Source organism: Salmo salar, chromosome ssa14, assembly GCF_905237065.1.
Source record: "Salmo salar chromosome ssa14, Ssal_v3.1, whole genome shotgun sequence".
NCBI lineage: Eukaryota > Metazoa > Chordata > Actinopteri > Salmoniformes > Salmonidae > Salmo > Salmo salar.
The window spans coordinates 67,660,779-67,674,919 of NC_059455.1; the positions used below are offsets into that span (position 1 = coordinate 67,660,779).

General features: G+C 41.4%; 1 protein-coding gene across 2 annotated transcripts in view; it reads left to right on the forward strand.

Moving 5' to 3' along the window:
• Positions 1–288: 288 nt before the first annotated feature.
• The window catches only part of LOC106569865 (zinc finger protein 516), a 34,094-nt gene continuing 20,241 nt past the window's right edge, over positions 289–14,141 (forward strand). Inside the window, exons 1-3 of one of the 2 annotated variants that reach the window (XM_045694729.1) lie at positions 289–405; positions 710–827; positions 942–990. The gene's annotated coding sequence lies outside the window, so the exon portion shown is untranslated. Of the gene's footprint in view, positions 406–709; positions 991–14,141 lie in introns of both variants that reach the window. The other variant, XM_014141543.2, reaches the window with a different exon arrangement.

Sequence of the window (14,141 nt, forward strand, 5' to 3'; positions counted from 1 at the left end):
TACTGAGTAAAGGGTCTGAATACTTATGTATATTTCCGTTTTTTTTGTATAACTTCGCAATAAAAACTAAAAGCCTGTTTTCGTTTTGTCATTATGGGGCATTGTGTGTAGATTAATAAGGGGGGGGAAACTATTTACTAAATTTTACAATAAGGCTAACGTAACAAAATGTGGAAAAAGTCAAGGGGTCTGAATACTTTCCGAATGCACTGTATAGGCTTGCTGTGAGTTGTTACTATGTTACGTGAGTGGGTAGCTAGCCTACTTTATTACACATTCAAAACAGAGATAACGTAACTATCCGCCACAGTGGAGGTGGCGTCACTTAGACATCTTCACTTTGATGCATGACATCGATGCACAGCATCTAATTTACTCTGCCCTTGGGGTTTTAACAAAGTACAGGTAGGTAAGAGAACGCTTATAGGCAACCTACATTTACAAGCGTTATTTTTGTATTTATTGGCGGTGGATGTCCGTGCACAGGCAGTGTGCAGGGATTATTTCAACAGCCAATACAAATTAAGAAATTGGATCAAATATAGCCTATTGTTTTCACGACATGTTTCTGTATCTAGGCTACAGAAACTGCGGTCTGTTGGAAACACAGGGCGGAGCTTTAGCGCCTACTTTTTTTGTTTTGATGCATTTTTTATCTGGAAGCCTATTGCTTGTTGTCTGTCGAGTACTAAGCCGATTCTCTTTCAAGGGTAGCGAGTCGAAACGGGACATCGAGACCATGATTAAACGACCCGACGGAAACTTTGCACCCTGGGCACATTGAGAGCAGTAAGAAATCACGCCAGGAATTCATCGGGGAGCAAGCAGTAAGCTATAAACGTGTAATTGGAGGACTGTTCCCGATAAAAATAATTTGACAACTTTGTACGGATGCATGCTAATGTCATCGTGTTTTTAAAAAAACATTTTTTTTATTGAAGTGTGTTGTTAGGCTACTGGAGGACACAACAAATTCGTTTAGGTCTTGAGGTAAGGGACTTTTTTTAAGCCTCTTTTACTACTGTATAAATATAAATCTGTATAACATAAACGACAGTTCATATGCAAATATTTGCCATTGTTTTAATGATTGCTTTTCATGGTGCCACCAAAACGTTTGAGGAGGACAGTGCATTGTGGTGAAGAGGAGAGGGGATAAACAGTCCTTCAATGGTTAATTAATTCACAGTGCGAATGTAATGTTCAACAGGCAGTTTAGAAGGCTCAATAATATCTAGTTCTATAATGTCTATTCTAGGCTACACTTGACTTGATTAGAGACATATAATTTCATTTTTTACTTGACTTCTCAGATAACGAAAACAGGCTCACTGCTGGCACACAAATGCTTCCCATTGGTTTCTCCCTGTTGACCTATCTTATCCTTTTCACACTTATCTTTCTTTCTTTTTCCATTCCTAAGGCAGACTATTGGTGCTATCATTGTCAGTGCAAACTTGTGTTTGTGAGTGACCCTAACAAAAGAGACAAGGCGTCTATTGTACAGGATCAGCAGCAGATTACTAGAATTCCTTTTCTCTCCACTCGCTCAATGGCTTCTTAGTCTACTCCATCTGGACTGCCTAAAAACCCACACTAGCAGTGGCAATAATATTTGTATGCCTTTGTCATTCTTCAGCCGTTGCTGCTGTTCAACCTTCTCACCACAGTATGTTGGAGACCTATAGAGAAAATATGGACAGTTGGACAATAGACAGTTAGACCATCTCCATCCTGAGTTGTATTTCTGTATTGCAGATGTGTATCCACACAGCATGCTGTGGAATGGTAGGCCAGGGACACAAAAACCCCACTATCAAATCTAAGTCTTGTCAAATAAAAATGGTTTGGATGACTTGCCTCCTGGATAGGCCTACACTTTGAAAGAAAGCATAACAGTGTAGGCCTGACACAGTCGAAATCAAGCTTGGCAGAATGGGATCTGATGTTTAGAGGTCTGTAATAGTAATGATGTGTATATAGATGGAGAGATATCTGTAGATGAATCTGGATGGTTGAAAAGACAGACAGACAGACTATCTCCCGGCCATCAGACTGTTAAATAGTCACCACAAGCCAGCCTCCGCCCAGTACCCTGCCCTGAATTTAGTCACTGTTACAAGCTGGCTGCCACCCGGTACTCTACCATGCACCTTACATAGTCATTGAACACTGGTCACTTTAATAATGTTTACATACTGTTTTACCCATTTCTTATGTATATACTGTATTCTAGTCAAGGCTCATCCTTAATAACTACTGCTGTACACACTATTTATATTCATATACTGTCCATAATGTCTATATACACCATCATATACATAAACTCAGCAAAAAAAGAAACGTCCTCTCACTGTCAACTGCGTTTATTTTCAGCAAACTTAACATGTGTAAATATTTGTAGGAACATAAGATTCAACAACTGAGACATAAACTGAACAAGTTCCACAGATATGTGACTAACATAAATGGAATAATGTGTCCCTGAACAAAGGGGGGGTCAAAATCAAGAGTAACAGTCAGTATCTGGTGTGGCCACCAGCTGCATTAAGTACTGCAGTGTATCTCCTCCTCATGGTCTGCACCAGATTTGCCAGTTCTTGCTGTGAGACGTTACCCCACTCTTCCACCAAGGCACCTGCAAGTTCCCGGACAGCGTTGAGATTGCCTGCAATGACAACAAGCTCAGTCCGATGATGCTGTGACACACCGCCCCAGACCATGACGGACCCTCCACCTCCAAATCGATCCCTCTCCAGAGTACAGGCCTCGGTGTAAAGCTCATTCCTTTGACGATAAACGTGAATCCGACCATCACCCCTGGTGAGACATAACCGCGACTCGTCAGTGAAGAGCACTTTTTGCCAGTCCTGTCTGGTCCAGCGACGGTTTGTGCCCATAGGCGACATTGTTGCCGGTGATGTCTGGTGAGGACCTGCCTTACAACAGGCCTACAAGCCCTCAGTCCAGCCTATCTCAGCCTATTGCGTACAGTCTGAGCACTGATGGAGGGATTGTGCATTCCTGGTGTAACTCGGGCAGTTGTTGTTGCCATCCTGTACCTGTCCCGCAGGTGTGATATTCGGATGTACCGATCATGTGCAGGTGTTGTTACACGTGGTCTGCCCCTGCGAGGATGATCAGCTGTCCGTCCTGTCTCCCTGTAGCGCTGTCTCAGGCGTCTCACAGTACGGACATTGTAAATATTGCCCTGGTCACATCTGCAGTCCTCATGCCTCCTTGCAGCATGCCTAAGGCACGTTCACGCAGATGAGCAAGGACCCTGGGCATCTTTCTTTTGGTCCTTTTCAGAGTCAGTAGAAAGGCCTCTTTAGTGTGCTAAGTTTTCATAACTGTGACCTTAATTGCCTACCGTCTGTAAGCTGTTAGTGTCTTCAGGTGCATGATTGTTCCACAGGTGCATGTTCATTAATTGTTCATGGTTCATTGAATAAGCATGGGAAACAGTGTTTAAACCCTTTACAATGAAGATCTGTGAAGTTATTTGGATTTTTACGAATTATCTTTGAAAGACAGGGTCCTGAAAAAGGGACGTTTCTTTTTTTGCTGAGGTTATGTATTTATATTCTGGACTCTGACATTGCTCCTTATGATATTTCTTAATTACTTTCTTATTCTTTTTTGATTTGTTTGTATTGTTAGGTATTACTTCACTGTTAGTATTTCGCTGCACCTGCGATAACATCTGCAAATATGTGTAAGCGATCAATAACATTTTATTTGAATTGACAGACAAAGACAGACAGATATTTTAGACAGACAGATTTAGACCAATATTGTAGGTAGACATGCAGGCAGATATATAGCTAGCGAGAGATATTCTACTACCACCGCTCCCTACACACACACACACACACACACACACACACCATCCCCCCCGTGTGGCCAACATGTGGGGAGGTAATCTGCTGCTATTAGGGTAATCTTCTCAGCATGGCCATCAATGGGGAGTATGCTCAGCAACTATCCGGCAGGCAGTGTATCGTCATCCCCGACAAAATTAGGGCCAAGGAAAAATGATTTAATCATACAGATTAAGTGGGAGAGACATGGGGGGGGTGAGACATGGTGGACAGAGGTTGTTTGTTGAGATTTTTCAGTTATATGGTTTATCTTGAAAAAGTTGTTTTTTTATAATGTAGGAAGGTAGGCTCTTGAAATCATGTAGGAAGGTAGGATCTTGAAATCATGTAGGATCTTGAAATCATTGCGTTCATGTGTTATTCCCATGATGGGGGTATTCATGACGCTTAGTGCTGCTATGGTACAGGACAACCTGCTATGGTACAGGACAACCTGCTATGCTACAGGACAACCTGCTATGCTACAGGACAACCTGCTATGCTACAGGACAACTTGCTATGCTACAGGACAACCTGCTATGCTACAGGACAACCTGCTATGGTACAGGACAACTTGCTATGCTACAGGACAACCTGCTATGGTACAGGACAACCTGCTATGGTACAGGACAACTTGCTATGCTACAGGACAACCTGCTATGGTACAGGACAACTTGCTATGCTACAGGACAACCTGCTATGCTACAGGACAACTTGCTATGGTACAGGACAACCTGCTATGGTACAGGACAACCTGCTATGGTACAGGACAACTTGCTATGCTACAGGACAACCTGCTATGGTACAGGAAAGCCATTGCTAAATACCTCATATAATCTATAGCCTGATAGGAATGGTTAACCACCATCTAAGGCATTGTTACTATGCTAAATAGAAGTAGAATCCAATCTACAGTATACATTTTTACTACTTTTGAAAAAGATGTAGAAATGTACTGCACTTTACTGTAGGGACAGTTTTATTGAATGACATTCCTCACGTGTCAGGTGCAGGGTACTGTAGTGGCATCCTCAGTAGTATGCAAGTACACTGTTTTCACAGCTGCTGTGCAACTGTGGACGACTAACTGAAAAACACTATTCATAGTCAAGAATGACAGTTGAGCATAATATTGTTGAAATGCTTCACACTCAATGTGAGTGTGCTTTTGCTTAAAGTTCTTTGTGTGATAATGTGTGTAAAGGCTGTAGAGGAAATAAGAGTGTGTGTGTGTGTGTGGAGAGTGCTCAATTGCGGTAGCTGTGTTTAGAACACACATGCTGGTGTCTGGTGAAGAGCTTGGCTCTGGTCAGTTGGCAATGCCACAGCTGAGAGCAATGTGGGCAAAGGACTCTGTTCTGGCATGGTGGGTGTGTATTTGTTTGTATCCGGTTAGTGTGTGTGCATGAGAGAGACATTTTGCTGAATGTGCATCTTCTCTTTGGATGTTGGTACTAAACAGAGCGACACAGGAGGATCTACTATCTAACCATAGAGGCTGTTCATGTGACTGTCTTGCAAGCATACAGTATGCCTACTATCCCTGTTTTTGGCTTTCTCATTTGGGGATAGTTTGAGCATAACCATGCTTCAAACGAAGAGCAATCAATCAGGCTAAGCAAATAACAAATGGGTTTGAACAAAATGTATATGCAGTACATAACAGCACTTAAGGGCCAATATTAGGCATCTTTAATAAAACATTTTCACTAAAGTCTCCCACTCTATACAGATGGGAAACATGTCGCCTGATTAGTGAATGGATATACAGTACCAGTCAAAAGTTTGGACACAACTACTCATTCCAGGGTTTTTCTTTATTTGTACTATTTTCTACATTGTAGAATAATAGTGAAGACGTAAAAACTATGAAATAACACATATGGAATCATGTATAAACCAAAAAAGTGTTAAACAAATCAAAATATATTTTATATTTTGGATTCTTCAAAGTAGCCACCCATTGCCTTGACAGCTTTGCACACTCTTGGAATTCTCTCAACCAGCTTCATGAGGTAGTCACCTGGAATGCATTTCAATTAATAGGTGTACCTTGTTAATTTGTGGAATTTCTTTCCTTCTAAATGCGTTTGAGACACTCAGATGTGTTGTGACAAGATAGGGACGGTATACAGAAGATAGCTCTATTTGGTTAGACCAAGTCCATATTATGTCAAGAACAGCTGAAATAAGCAAAGAGAAATAACAGTCTATTACTTTAAGACATGAAGGTCAGTCAATGCAGAACATTTCAAGAACTTTGAAAGTTTCTTCTAATGCAGTCGCAAAAACCATCAAGCGCTATGATGAAACTGGCTCTCATGAGGACCGCCACAGGAAAGGAACACCCAAAGTTACCTCTGATGCAGAGGATAAGTTTATTAGAGTTACCAGCCTTCAAATAACAGACACATCTCAACATCAACTGTTCAGAGGAGACTGCGTGAATCAGGCCTTCATGGTCGAATTGCTGCAAAGAAACCACTACTAAAGGACACCAAAAAGAAACACTAGCAATGGACCTTTGGTGGAAATCTGACCTTTGGTCTGATGAGTCCAAATTTGAGATTTTTGGTTCCAACTGTGTCTTTGTGAGATGCAGAGTAGGTGAACCAATGATCTCTGCATGTGTGGTTCCCACTGTGAAGCATGCAGGAGGTGTGATGGTGTGAGGGTGCTTTGCTGGTGACCCTGTCAGTGATTTATTTAGAATTCAAGGCACACTGAACCATAATTGGCTACCACAGCATTCTGCAGTGATGCGCCATCCCATCTGGTTTGGGCTTAGTGGGACTATCATTTGTTTTTCAGCAGGACAATGACCCAACACACCGCTAGGCTGTGTAAGGGCTATTTGACCAAGAAGGAGAGTGATGATGCATCAGATGACCTGGCCTCCACAATCCCCTGACATCAACCCAATTGAGATGGTTAGGGATGAGTTGAACCGCAGAGTGAAGGAAAAGCAACCAACAAGTGCTCAGCATATGTGGGAACTCCTTCAAGACTGTTGGAAAAGCATTCCAGGTGAAGCTGGTTGAGAGAATGCCAAGAGTGTGCAAAGCTGTCATCAAGGCAAAGCGTGGCTACTTTGAAGAATCTCAAATATAAAATATATTTTGATTTGTTTGACACTTTTTTTGGTTACTACATGATTCCATGTGTTATTTCATAGTTTTGATGTCTTACCTATTATTCTACAATGTGTGTCCAAACTTTTGACTGGTAATGTAGGTGCCAATGTGTTTTCCCATGTGTTTATTCCTCAAATTAGGCCTATTAATTTAAGTAAACTACATTGGGAGACATTTTGGGACTATATCAAGAATTGACAAATTAAATAAATACCAAAAGTTTTTGGGTGGAGTTTTTCTTTAATGATTGATCTGCTGGGAAAACTCATACTCCCATGGTTCTCCGCTCTCCTCCTCCCACTCTTGCTGTAGTAGTGACCCCTTCATTGTCTTCCAAAAGGTGGCGTCACTCTTACGTGATGCTAGTACTTCAAACGACCCGTCTTGTAGGACGTGGAACTCATTAGTTCTCGGAATTGTCAGGGACCTTACGATACGATATTATCACAATACTTATGTGCCAACACAATATGCGATGCTTGCGATTCTATATTAATTTGCGATTCGATACTGGGATTTTATTGCTATTCGATGTTCCAAACATATTGCTCACCATATGTCTGCTGCCGAGGGATGAGCGAGCCATGAGAAAATTAGTTTTGATCTGTCATGGAAATAAAAGCGCTGAAAACAAATTGGCTCCCTATTTAAAATGAAGATAGAGAACAAGCGATAATGGAGAAAATACTGGAGTCTTATTTCAGTCATTGGTTTTGTCAAAACAATACAAGATGAAATATCGTCAAAAATGATATCCCGATATGTAACTGTATCGATTTTTCCATGATCACTCAAACTCATCCTAAAATGTTTGTATTCCAGAGCGTCAGCCATTCAAAAATGAAAACATAGTTACTAATTTGTGATATCATGTCACGCATACTCCCTCTCCGGCCTCCAGGTCATCAGGCTGCTGATTATCCCGCACACCTGTCACCATCATCTTGCGCACCTGCGCCTCATGACACTCACCTGGACTCCATCACCTCCTTGATTATCTTCCCTATATCTGTCACTCCCCTTGGTTCTTTCCTCAGGTGTTATTCATGTTGGTGCATTGTTTGTGTTCATTGTTTCTTTTATTTATTAAAACACCCACTCCCTGAACTTGCTTCCCGACATTACAGAATAACACCTCACCTAAAGGAAGCATCAGGGAGTGTTTATTTAATTACATTTTTTGTGTCAGAATAATGACGTCGGGTCCGAACTGCTACAGGCTCTCATACCTCAACCAGATCGCCATGCTTCCCTGCGTCAGCCTGCTCGTCAGGTTCTCATGCCTCAGCCGGATCGCCAGGCTCCCCTGCCTCAGCCGGCTCGAAGGGCTTTCATGCTTTAGCTGGATCGCCAGGCTCCCCTGCTTCCACCGGCTCATCAGGTTCTCATACCTCAAACGGATCGCCAGGCTCCCCTGCCTCAACTGATCTGTCAGGTTCCCGCGCCCCAGCTGACTCGACAAGTTCCCATGCCTCAACAGGTTCTGATGCATCAGCAGGGGTGACCAGTCCACTCCTGATCCCCGGGTTCATCCCCTTTGACGGCGTCCTGCGGTTGGAGCCGCGCGTTCGGTGAGGGGGTACTGTCACATATACTCCCTCTCTGGCCACTAGGTCATCAGGCTGCTGATTATCCCGCACACCTGTCACCATCGTCCAGCGCCTCATGACACTCACCTGGACTCCATTAACTCCTTGATTATCTTCCCTATATCTGTCACTCCCCTTGGTTCTTTCCTCAGGTGTTATTAACTCTGTTCTCATGTCGGTGTGGTGTTTGTGTTTCGTGTTCATTGTTTCTTTTATTTATTAAAACACTTGCTTCCCGACTCTCAGCACACTCGTTACATATCACTGCCCTCTCGCATGACTCTCCATGAAATAGGCAGAATTACTAGCTAAATTATTACAAACTTTGACAGTGATTTAATAGTTTGCCATTGTGAGAAAATAAAAACAAGGCGGTGGCTATCTCCTGCAAACATTCTGTGCCAGGATGTCGGTGACCAGCTGCTTAGCTAACTATTGTAGCTAGCTTACTGACATAGCTGGCTAGCTAGCTAGCTCTGCATAAACATTTCTTAGCCTTTTTAAATTACCCTAAAGTTGTAGACTTGCAGCCCCAAATTTAAGAGGGACTGTTATCAGAAATCAGTCTGTAGATCAGCATGTTTCCCCGTGATCGCTAACGTTGCTTTATATCGTTGGGTAGGCTGAGCACAACAGCTGACTCGGGAGGCTACTGCAATGAGTCGCGGCTGAACAGCTCATTCCGGAAAACTCAAAGAATTAGCACTACTACAGTATCATGCCAACTAGCTTTTTTTGGAAGATTCAACAATGTGTGTTAAGCACTAAGTTAGTAGCGGGTTGGTCAGCAGCATCATTTCACTGACTGGCTCAGATAGCAAGCTGTTATAAAAATGTATGCTAGCTTTAGTACCCATAGTCAAATCATTGAAGCGAAATAATCCTTAGCTAGATGTAAAATGGTGTGACTTCCTCACAAAAAAACATCAACATTATTGAATTTTTTTTATCTTAGATTAATTCTGATGGTTTTGAGGGACAAATCAAATCAAATTGTATTGGTCACATACACATGGTTAGCAGATGTTATTGCAAGTGTAGCTAAATGCTTATGGTTCTAGTTCCGACAGTGCAGCAATATATAACAAGTAATCTAACAATTTCCACAACTACCTAATAAACACAAATCTAAATAAAGGGATGGAATAAGAATATGTACATATAAATATATGGATGAGCAATGACCGAGCGGCATAGGCAAGATGCAATAGATGGTATAACATACAATATATACATATGGGATGAGAGTTGAAAGATATGTAAACCTCATTATTAAAGTGCCATTAATAAAGTGACAAGTGATCCATTTGTTAGAGTGGCCAATGATTTCAAGTCTGTATGTAGGCAGCAGCCTGTCTGTGTTAGTGATGGCTGTTTAATAGTCTGATGGTCTTGATATTGAAAAATATCTTCTGTCTCTCGGTCCCAGCTTTGATGCATTGATGAAATGGGGTTCAGCAGATGATGTCACCTAGGTAACATTTTTGAATGTTAGATTAGTAGAGCTCGATTGATGTGTTTTTTTGAGGGGACAAAACTTACTGATACCGATATCTGCCGATATACTGTTTTACAACGTGAAAACAAATATTTTTCCATACTGAATTCTCAAAAATTGCCATCCAAAAGAGTAGTTGTCCAATAACTATGTTTCAAATTTAGATTTTTATAAATTTTGACAGTAATGACACATCATGAGAATGGCCACATCTTATTTATTATCGGCCGATACCTATATAGCGGTAAAAGGCCAATATCGGCCAATAAACCGATATATTGGTCGGGCTCTATAGATTAGATAGCACATTGTAGCCAAACCACTTTTCATCTACCCCATTACTCTTTGCGAAATACGAGACAGTGCTGGCGGAATCGTCGCAATGCCCTTAGATTCCTATTTTCACAATCACCATCCATTACAACCAACATAAAAAATGTAAGTGGATAGACCAACTGAAACCAAATTCTCTGAGGCAGCGGGGAACCCCGCTTTGTTGGCATTTCAATATACAGATGTAGGATCTTAATTTGACCAGGTTGCAGAAGAACTGTCCTGCAATGCAGGATATTTTAAAGTTATAGTGTATTTTAGGTTTAAAAAGTCTTCTGAAGTTTGTAATTTCCACTTTGAAATTTCTAACTTGATTTACCCTTATGAAAAATGTATCAACCCCTACAAAAATTTCTATTAATTATAATCCACAAAAAATAATTACATTTTCCTGTTGCTGCAGGATTATTTTCCTGCTATAGCAAAATGGCTCAAATTAAGATCTCACATCTGTAGGGGAAACATTGTTAATTTGTCCAGATGGGAGATGAGGAGGCAAGGCAGACCCAGATCCCTTCTGTTCAGCCCTCTGAGACAGGGAGAAGAAGACATGATTAGATGGGTCTCAGGGTGTCCGGTTACCTATAGCCTATACTGTAGTCTCCCAATGCGTCGGTGTTGAGATTCTGCCAGCTGTCATTAATTGCACACAGGAAATGAGGACATATTGGATAGCACTTCATTAGATTGGTCCCTCATGGATGATGTCTAGATGCTCAAACTGTCAACAAACAATCTATTTTTTAAAAGCAAGGGAGACCAAGGAACTCTTCATATAATTCAAATGCCTTTATTTGTATGGCATGTTCAATGGAGCAAAGATGAAAAACTCTGACGTGTTTCGGCAGCTTGGCCTTCGTCAGGGAGTACACAGATGTATGTTGTACTTCCTGACCAAAGAGCACCTTCTATTTACAAAAATGCCTACCATTGTGTACCCTAGCAGTGCTTCCCTTCCTTATTTTTTCTACAAACTATCGGTTTTATTTAGTGATTGATAGACTGCAAATGATTTAATGATAGACCTAATTACTTGTTAAAAACAGTTTAACTACTGACTAAATACTGTTTGTTGTGAAAGGTGGTGATAGACTGGGTGGTGATGTAATTGTTTTTAATGGGGAATTTGTACAAATGTTTCAGATATGGCCTTTTATCCTATTTGAAAGACTCTTGTCCTAGATATCAACAATAGGATTTCATGGTTTGGTTTATTTCAAGTTGAAATCACATTTGTTGACAACTCAATCCAATGCCAACCAAAATTGGATGTTAATCTGTTGTCTATGTGGGTAGTTACTTTCTGGATAAAGTTACATAAGAGTGATAGTTTAGATGTAGCCTACACAGCCTTAGGCGATACGTTTTACCGGCTTTAGACTGCATGCCTTTCATTTCATAATTATATAAGCTTTCCTTACTCTACTCTTTCTGTGATGGAGATGCATCTGGAAATATTGTGCTTATTGCCAGGCTATACGATACTAGGATTATCACCATGTTTACCATTTCATCATCAAGTTCCACCAATGTCACCTACAATTGTATCAATCAGCAAATTGACACTTATTCTACTAAAAGTATACAATCAGCAAATTGATACTTATTGTAATCTCTGTGTAATGACACTATCATTGTTTGATCTACAAAACATTAGCCTGGCAGGCTACCACTAATTAAATCTGAAAGATGTGCTGTCTGTGAAATTAGATGGACTTGGATGAGATGGATCGTATGTATTGGACATGTTGGCTGTATTTCTTTAGATGCTCTCATTTTGGTCTTTAACCCTTGTATCGTTCCAGATTATTTTATACACTGCGTTTGACAGAGAAACAGACAGAGGGTTGGATGGAGAGAGAGAGTCTGAGCTGACTTTACCATGATAATCTAATCCCTGTCGAGAGTGCTTTTTTTAGAGAGCAAGTTAATGCCACCAGATTATACTCCTGTGTCCCCCACACCAACCAATCCAGGCTGCAGAGATAGAGAGAGAGGTCTGTGCTCCATTGTCAGGCCCACCAGGAATATAGAAGAAGCGCCACCTCATATACACAACATTCTGGAATTGCTCAAAATCGTGCCTTAAACTCACGTAGGGGAGCTATACAATGCGTTTGGAAAGTATTCAGACCCCTTTAGTTTTTTTTAATGTTACAGCCTTGTTCTAAAATGGATTCAATCTACACACAGTATCCCCTTAAACAATGTATGTTGTTCTGTCCTTGAACTGCTCTTGTCTATTGATGTTCTGTATTATGTCATTCTGTATGTTTCATGTTTTGTGTGGACCCCAGGAAGAGTAGCTGCTGCTTTTGCAACAACTAATGGGCATCCTAATAAAATACCAAAATACAACATAGCGAAAACAGGTTTTTAGAAATTTTTGCAAATGTATTAAAAATAAAAACAAATACTTTATTTACATAAGTATTCAGACTCTTTGCTATGAGACTTGAAATTGAGCTCAGGTGCATGATGTTTCCATTGCTATGGAATGTTGAGATGTTTCTACAACTTGATTGGAATCCACCTGTGGTAAATTCAATTGATTGGACATGATTTGGAAAGGCACACACCTGTCTATATAAGGTCCCACAGTTGACAGTGCATGTCAAAGCAAAAACCAAACCAAGGAATTTTCTGTAGAACTCTGAGACAGGATTGTGTCGAGGCACAGATCTGGGGAAAGGTACCAGAAAATGTCTGCAGCATTGAAGGTTCCCAAGAACACAGTGGCCTCCACCATTCTTAAATGGAACAAGTTTGGAACAGCCAAGACTCTTCCTAGAGCTGGCCGCCTGGCTAAACTGAGCAATTACGAGAGAAGGGCCTTGGTCAGGGAGGTGACCAAGAACCCGATGGTCACTCTGACAGAGCTCTAGAGGTCCTCTGTGGAGATGGGAGAACCTTCCAGAAGGACAACCATCTCTGCAGCTTTATGGTAGAGTGGCCAGACGGAAGCCACTCCTCAGTAAAAGGCACATGACAGCCCGCTTGGAGTTTGCCAAAAGGCACCTGAAGGACTCTCAGACCATGAGAAACAAGATTCTTTGGTCTTATGAAACCAAGATTGAACTCTTTGGCCTGAATGCCAAGCGTCACGTCTGGAGGAAACTTGGCACCATCCCTACGGTGAAGCATGGCGGTGGCAGCATCATGCTGTGGGGATGTTTTTCAGCAGCAGGGACTGGGAGGCTAGTCAGGATTGAGGGAAAGATGAACAGAGCAAAGTTCCTTGATGAAAACCTGCTCCAGAGCACTGAGGAAAGGACAACGACCCTAAGCACACAGCCAAGACAACGCAGGAGTGGCTTCGGGACAAGTCTCTGAACGTCCTTGAGTGGCCGAGCCAGAGCCCAGACTTGAACCCGATGGAACATCTCGAGAGAGACCTGAAAATAGCTGTGCAGTGACGCTCCCCATCCAACCTGACAGAGCTTTTGAGGATCTGCAGAGAAGAATGAGAGAAACTCACCAAATACATGTGTGCTGAGCTTGTAGTGTCATACCCAAGAAAACTCGAGGCTGTAATCGATGCCAAGGTCCTTCAACAAAGTACTGAGTAAAAGGTCTGAATTGTTATGTAAATGTGATATTTCAGTTTTTTTTATATACATTTGCAAAAATTTCTAACAACCTGTTTTTGCTTTGTCATTATGGGGTATTGTGTGTCGATTGATGAGGGGAAAAAAACAATGTAATCAGTTTTAGAATAAGGCTG